Source organism: Apium graveolens, chromosome 6, assembly GCF_009905375.1.
Source record: "Apium graveolens cultivar Ventura chromosome 6, ASM990537v1, whole genome shotgun sequence".
Lineage (NCBI taxonomy): Eukaryota > Viridiplantae > Streptophyta > Magnoliopsida > Apiales > Apiaceae > Apium > Apium graveolens.
The window spans coordinates 61,430,882-61,438,872 of record NC_133652.1 but is presented as its reverse complement, the minus strand read 5'-3'; the positions used below and the strand labels follow the sequence as shown (position 1 = coordinate 61,438,872).

The following is a 7,991-nucleotide window of genomic DNA, read 5'->3' as shown; positions in this document are numbered from 1 at the left end:
TATTTCAAGAAACCAATTTAAGCCATTTTAAGACGTTCTAAGTGGTATAAAATGCCACTTATCACACCCCCAAACTTAAATCGATGCTTGTCCTCAAGCGTCACAGACTCAAAAACAAATAAAAATATGCATGAATGCAATCTATATGAAAATGCAACGATCCCCCTTACTACAATTAACCAACCAAATTGTCACGTCTCAACGAATGCAGTTAGACACTAAAGATCAAGAAACTCATACAAACGGACATACCACCAGAAACGTGGTGTGTGCAAATGCTTAACAGATATGCTTTGGAACTAGTCCAATTACTATGACTAGACTATCCTCAAGGCAATCCTACGATTATACAAAGAATAAAAATTCTAGGCACAAAGTGATATACAACACTACAAGAACTCTGGAGCTTACTACGGAATCGTGCTTTTTATTTACAACTCAAATGCTTATTTGACCGTGCAATGAGTGAGGTCCACAAAAGACTTATACAATGGTATCCATGTAACGAGCGTTAGGTTAGCGGATCCCAGACTCTAACAGCCTTAGGTCACTAGGCACAAAGTCCCCTAAGAACTTAATAACTCGAATACCAAAGAGCCCACTCTTGATCAATTACGCAAAAAAAATTTTTTTTTTCTCTGAGCAAGTGCGTTTCGCTCCATCTTGCTCAACCCTAGACTACTCGCATAACATGCGAGCCAGCTACTAGCCATTTGACGCCTAGCCACAACTAGCAACAAATTCCATTTTTACTCCATTTTTTTTTTCTTTTTCATGCCTTTACCACTAAGAACCTATTATCAAATTCTAAGCATAATAAATAGATTATCCTCGAAAATAATCAGATCATAACAACAATCTAGTCCTTAAGCATTCTCTAAGACTTAGTGACAATACAAGTGCTTCTAGCATGCATATCAACCTACACAACTTAATATCACTTTAATGCTATCACTACACTCGCATCAATATCACAATTCAGTCGATAAATCATTGCAAAAGGGATCATGGTATATGCATGAGCTATATGATTTGACAAACAACTAAAGCTATATAAAAAAACTATATGGCAAAAATTATGCAACTATATGAACTAACTATCATGAATATGCAGCTATATGACACACACAAAATATTCCTTAACTACCACCCCCAAACTTAAAATCTTCACTGTCCCCAGTGAAGGTAGTAGAAAGGAACACAGGGTATACCTACTCGGAGTCATCATCATCATCACCCTCAGTGGGTGGAGTATCAGGCGGCGGGTATGCAGAGTCCTCACCAAAAACTGGCCACTAGATATCAGCTCCAAGGCCTCGAAAAGCAGTCCCTAACGCAAGGGTGAGCTCCTGAGCAAACCTGCTCTGCGTCTCATACATGGCATCCATCCGCCGTGAAAGCCTCCTATACTGGGCATCACCCATCCCAGCACCCTCCTGAGCTCTCGAAGAACCAGCCTCACCACGCCCTGGCCTAGCCATAGTAGCACCTCATGCTGGACGCCCTCCTGGAAGACGATAACCCAGCCCATGCTCCTCAGGCTCACCACCGGTCCACTCCTGCATCCCATTCAGAGTGCCAGAATCTATCGGAGCTGCTGGCAACTGCAACTGCTCATGAGCCAGCCAGTTCACTCCTACTGCTCGGCATAGCTTCGTAACCGTGGATGCATAAGGGATGTTCATATGCTTTGCTCCCCTCAAAAACTTCAGAATTCCTTGGTAGATAAACTCACCAAGGTCCACATAGTATTCCTCATTCAGAATTCCCCACAACAACTGTGCTCTCTCAACTGTGACCTCGTGTGCATGTGAAGAAGGCAAAATATTAGCACATATAAATGCATTCCATGCACGGGCATACCTGTTCATGGCGATCACCGGAAAGTGACGATACTCATTATTGGCTGGACTGCGGTTCCAAACTGTGCCCGGTCGACAGAGAGTCGCACAAATCAAATCCAAGTCAAAATCCTCAGCAGTCTTTTCATTCCAGTTCTCCTCCTCGGGCTTCCTCTCTCGCTGTCCAATCACATGGCGAATCGCCGCAGGATGATAATCAACCGTCAGCCCACGAACTACAGAAAACCCATTCTTTTCAGCCTTCACGTTCGCGTAGAACTCGCGAACAACACTCATCGGTACTGCTTCGGGTGACTCACAAAAAGCTATCCACCCCTTCTCTGCAATCATGGGCAACAACTCACCATCCCTCCCTGATGGTAAAAACCCCCTCTCCTTCAGAATCGGCTTCCCCAATAGCCTAGTGTACTCCTCCTCCGCGGCTCTGTCAGTTAACCGAGGCCTTGCAGCAGTACCCCTTGATGAATCAGCAGTAGGAACTGTGATGCTGCTGTCAATAGTGCGTGCTCTCTTGGGTGCCATTGATTTGTGAATAAAAGTGTGTAAGAACTGATTTTTTGATGTTTATGAGAGGGTTTAAATGTAGGAAGTTGTGGGAGATATGTAGGATAGGTGTATGTATATATAGGGTGTGGAGTAGGTTAAATTAGATTAGGAGTGGGGTTGAGGGATAAAATCATGGGGTAATGGGGAAAAGAATTCGTGGGTTTATGGGCTGTAATGGGTTTTTGTGTTTTTGTTTTTTTTTTCTGAACTGTAAAAAATTTTCTGGAACTCGACCCCTGCGCGGCCGCTCAGCATTTCTGCGCGGGCGCGCAGAAAGCTGCGCGGCCGCTCAGCATAGCTGCGCGGGCGCGCAGAGGGTCTCTGGAAAAAAAAATTTTCAGCCCCTGTTTTCTGATTTTTTTGTGTTTTTGGATAGGTTATTAACTTCTAAGGGTTCCTGTAACAACAATTCATGGGTTGCCTCCCACGCAGCGCTTCTTTTTCGTCATTAGCTTGACGTTCCGTACCTTTCTCACGTAGTCAACAAAATGGCACTAATCACCTCTCGGTTTGCCATGTCCCCATAGTAGTGCTTCAACCGCTGACCGTTAACCTTGAATGCTTGGTCCGAATCATTCTAAAAAATTTCCACCGCTCCGTGTGGAAACACAGTTTTGACAATAAAAGGTCCAGACCACCTTGATTTCAACTTCCCAGGAAAAAGTCGGAGCCGAGAGTTGAATAACAGAACTTGTTGCCCTGGCACAAATAACTTAGGATGTAGCTTTCTATCGTGCCACCTCTTCACCTTTTCCTTATACATTTTGTTATTCTCGTACGCTTGAAGTCGAAATTCATCAAGTTTATTAAGCTGAAGCATTCTTTTCTTACCAGCTGCATCTAAATCCAGGTTCAATTTCTTCAATGCCCAGTAGGCCTTATGCTCAAGCTCCGCCGATAGATGACATCCCTTACCGTACACCAACTGAAACGGTGACATCCCAAGTGGAGTTTTGTATGCTGTTCTGTAAGCCCAAACAGCTTCATCGAGCTTTAAAGACCAATCCTTCCTTGACGGACAAACAACCTTTTCTAGAATGCGCTTTATCTCTCTGTTAGACACTTCCGCTTGACCATTTGTTTGCGGGTGATAGGCAGTAGCTACTCGATGATTCACATTATAACGCTGCATCATAGAAGTGAACTTACGGTTGCAAAAATATGATCCTTCATCACTTATGATTACCCGAGGTGTTCCAAACCTTGTGAAAATTTGCTTATGAAGAAAATTTAGCACTGCCTTTGCATCATTTGTCGGTAAAGCTTTAACTTCGACCTATTTTGAGACATAATCGACTGCCAGCAAGATGTACTGATTATTGCAAGACGAGATAAAAGGCCCCATGAAATCGATTCCCCATACATCAAAGACCTCGACTTCAAGCATCACATTTAATGGCATCTCATCCTTCCTTGACAAATTTCCCACTCTTTGGCAACGATCACACCTTAAAACAAACTGATGAGCATCCTTGAACAAGGTGGGCCAGAAAAAACCTGCTTGCAGAATACGAGCTGCCGTCTTCTCACCTCCATAGTGTCCACCATAAACCGTGGAATGACAGTCTCGTAATATCCCCTCCGTCTCACAGAACGGGATACATCTCCTGATGATCTGGTCAGCTCCCTGTCTAAACAAATATGGTTCATCCCACATATACCACTTCACCTCATGCAGAAACTTCTTCTTTTGCGCGGATGTCAAATTAGGAGGCATTATATTGCTGACAAGATAGTTTACAATATCTGCAAACCATGGTTCTTCCTCCTGAATTGCAAACAACTGCTCATCTGGAAAAGATTCATTGATTAACGTCCTATCTTGTGAAGTAGAATCGGGATTCTCCAACCTAGAGAGATGGTCAGCTACTTGATTCTCGGTACCTTTTCTATCTTTGATCTCTAACTCAAATTCTTTAAGTAAAAGCACCCAACGAATGAGTCTCGGCTTCGAATCCTTCTTAGAAACCAGATAGCGAATAGCTGCATGATCAGTGAATACTGTCACTTTCGTACCAAGCAGATAAGATCGAAATTTCTCAAAGCCAAAGACTATAGCCAAAAGCTCCTTCTCAGTAGTGGTGTAGTTCAATTGGGCCCCATTTAAAGTCTTACTCGCATAGTAGACCACATGGAAGAGATTTTTCTTGCGCTGTCCCAGAACTGCACCTACCGCATAGTCACTCGCATCACACATCATTTCAAATGGTTCTGTCCAATCTGGTGCTGTAATAACTGGTGCCATGATCAAACTCTCCTTGAGAGTCTCGAATGCTGCCAAACATTCATCATCAAATTTGAAAGGCACATCTTTCTCAAGTAAATTGCACAACAGCTTAGATATCTTTGAAAAGTCCTTGATGAATCGCCGATAAAAACCCGCATGACCGAGAAAACTACGGATTCCTTTCACCGAATTAGGTGGGGGAAGATTTTCAATGACTCCCACCTTGGCCTTGTCCACCTCCAGACCTTTGCTAGAGACCTTATGCCCAAGGATAATGCCTTCACGCACCATAAAATGACATTTCTCCCAATTAAGCACCAAATTAGTATCCACGCATCTTTTGAGTACGGCGCGCAGATTATTCAAACATTCATCATATGAGTGTCCAAAGACGGAGAAGTCATCCATGAACACTTCGACGTTATTTCCAATCATGTCAGAGAATATAGCCATCATACATCTCTGAAAGGTGGCCGGGGCGCCACATAACCCAAATGAAACTCTACGAAAAGCAAATGTGCCAAATGGACAAGTGAAGGTAGTCTTTTCCTGATCCTCTGGTGCAATACAAATCTGATTATACCCGGAATACCCATCCAGAAGACAAAAATACTCATGTCCCACCAATCTGTCAAGCATTTGATCAATGAATGGGAGAGGGAAGTGATCCTTCCTTGTGACTTTGTTCAATTTTCTATAATCCATGCATAATCTCCATCCTGTAACTGTTCGAGTACGGATGAGCTCATTCTTTTCATTTGCGACCACAGTGATACCTCCTTTCTTAGGTACACATTGCACGGGGCTCACCCACGAGCTGTCAGAAATAGGATAAATGATGCCTGCATCTAGCCATTTCAGAATTTCTTTCTTCACCACCTCCTTCATGATCGGGTTCAGTCTTCGCTGCTGTTCCACAGTTGGCTTACTACCTTCCTCTAACAGAATTTTATGCATACAATATGAAGGACTTATCCCCTTGATGTCTGCTATGGTCCATCCTATAGCCGATTTGAATTCTCTCAAAATCCTTAAGAGCTTGTCTTCCTCACTACCTGAAAGGTCAGCTGAAATAATAACAGGTAACGTAGATGAATCACCTAAAAAGGCATACCTCAAGTGTTCAGGTAATGGTTTGAGCTCTAAGGTAGGCGCTTCCTCTATTGATGGTTTGAGCTTCCCTTCAGCGTTCTTGAGGTCAGAAGTACCAAGAGATTCAAATGGTATATCCAGCTTTCGCTTCCAGGGAGAAGCGTTCAGATATTGTAATTGCTCGTTGCTATCTTCATCATCACTGTCAAATTCCCCCACTAAGGCCTTTTCCAATGCATCAGACATTAGCATGTGATCGAGTTCCGAAGTAACCGCAGAATCAATCACATCCACTTTTAAGCACTCCTCATCTTCTGTAGGGAATTTCATTGCCATGAATACGTTGAAGGTCACATCCTGGATCTTGAACCCGCATAGTAAGTTCCCCTTTTTGCACATCTATCAAGGTACGGCCAGTAGCCAAGAAAGGCCTCCCCAAGATTATGGGAATCTTCTTATCTTCCTCAAAATCCAGAATAACAAAATCAGTAGGAAAGAAGAGCTTATCCACCTTGACGAGCACATCCTCAACTATGCCCCTTGGGTAAGTAATGGAATGGTCCGCCAATTGTAGCGACATGTATGTGGGTTTTGGATCAGGCAGATCCAGTTTTTTAAAGATCGACAACGGCATCAGATTAATGCTTGCTCCCAAATCACAAAGGCACTTGTCAAAAGTTAGATTGCCAATGGTGCAAGGAATGGTGAAGCTTCCTGGATCTTTCAGTTTTGGTGGTAACTTTTGTTGCAGAACCGCGCTGCATTCTTCCGTGAGAGCAACGGTTTCAAGGTCATCCAGTTTCACCTTCCTTGAAAGAATAGTCTTCATAAACTTCGCATAACTAGGCATTTGTTCCAGAGCCTCAGCGAAAGGTATATTGATGTGAAGTTTCTTGAACACCTCCAAAAACTTCCCGAACTGTCTATCCAGCTTTTGTTGCTGCAATCTCTTAGGAAAAGGTGGTGGAGGATAGAGCTGTTTCTCCCCTATATTAGCCTCAAGCAGAGTGTGTTTAACAGTAGTCTTCCTTGGTTCCGCCGCTTTCTCCCTTTGCTTAGATTCTTCATCTCTAACTTCAGCTTCGACTTCTTTTGCCTTTTCAGCATCAGCTACTTTTCCAGACCTTAAGGTAATAGCCTTGACTTGCTCTTTAGCTTCCTTCCTGCCTGGTACTTCCGTGTCACTGGGAAGAGTGCCAGGTTGACGATTGAGCACTGCATTGGCTAATTGACCGATTTGATTTTCCAAGGTCTTGATAGAAACCGCCTGACTCTTGCACAACAGCTTAAGTTCCTCAAAATCAGCACTAGTAGGTGCAGCTGCACTTCCCTGTTGAGGATATGATTGTCTTGTAGCATACTGCTGTGGTTGCTGGAATCCAGGTGGGTTAAACTGTTTACTCACTCCTTGCTGATATGGTGGCTGAATAGCATTCTGATTATTTCCCCAGCTGAAATTTGGATGATTTCTGTTATTAGGATGATAAGCCGCTGGCACAGGCTGCTGTTGTCGCTGATAATTATTCACATACTGAACAGATTCGTTGACAAGAGAACACTGATCCATAGCATGAGAACCTGCACAAAGCTCACAAACCATAGCTATTTGATTAACTCCATACGTAGCCAAAGAATCAACCTTCATTGATAGCGCTTGGAGCTGGGCTGCAATAGCGGTGGCTGCATCAACTTCCAGAATACCTGCTACCTTGCCTGTTGTCATCCTCTGAGTTGGGTTTTGATGCTCATTTGCAGCCATCGTCTCAATAAGATTGTACGCCTCAGTATAGCTTTTAGCCCATAAGGCGCCTCCAGCTGCTGCATCGAGCATGGGCCGAGATTGGGCCCCCAAACCATTATAAAAACCAGTGATTACCATCCAATCCGGCATTCCATGATGTGGACATTTTCTCAACATTTCCTTGTAGCGTTCCCAAGCCTCGCACATAGATTCTGTAGGTTGCTGCGCAAACTGAGTAAGAGCACTCCTCATAGCAGCAGTCTTTGCCATTGGATAAAACTTCACCAGAAACTTTTGCGCAAGATCTTGCCACGTAGTGATGGACCCAGCTGGTTCAGAATGTAACCAGTCTTTAGCTTTATCCCTCAGTGAGAATGGGAAAAGCCTCAACTTGATAGCCTCATCAGTCACGCCATTATACTTAAAAGTGCTGTAGATCTCGACAAAATTCCTTATGTGCATGTTGGGGTCTTCAGTTGCCGCTCCTCCAAAAGAAACAGAATTTTGCACCATCTGAATAGTG

General features: G+C 43.6%; 1 non-coding gene across 1 annotated transcript; it reads left to right on the top strand.

Annotated features, from left to right (window-relative positions):
- Positions 1–7,616: 7,616 nt before the first annotated feature.
- LOC141669412 (small nucleolar RNA R71) lies at positions 7,617–7,723 on the top strand. Its single transcript, XR_012553698.1, has one exon. It is a non-coding gene; the product is annotated as a small nucleolar RNA R71 (small nucleolar RNA).
- The last annotated feature ends 268 nt before the right edge of the window (positions 7,724–7,991 follow it).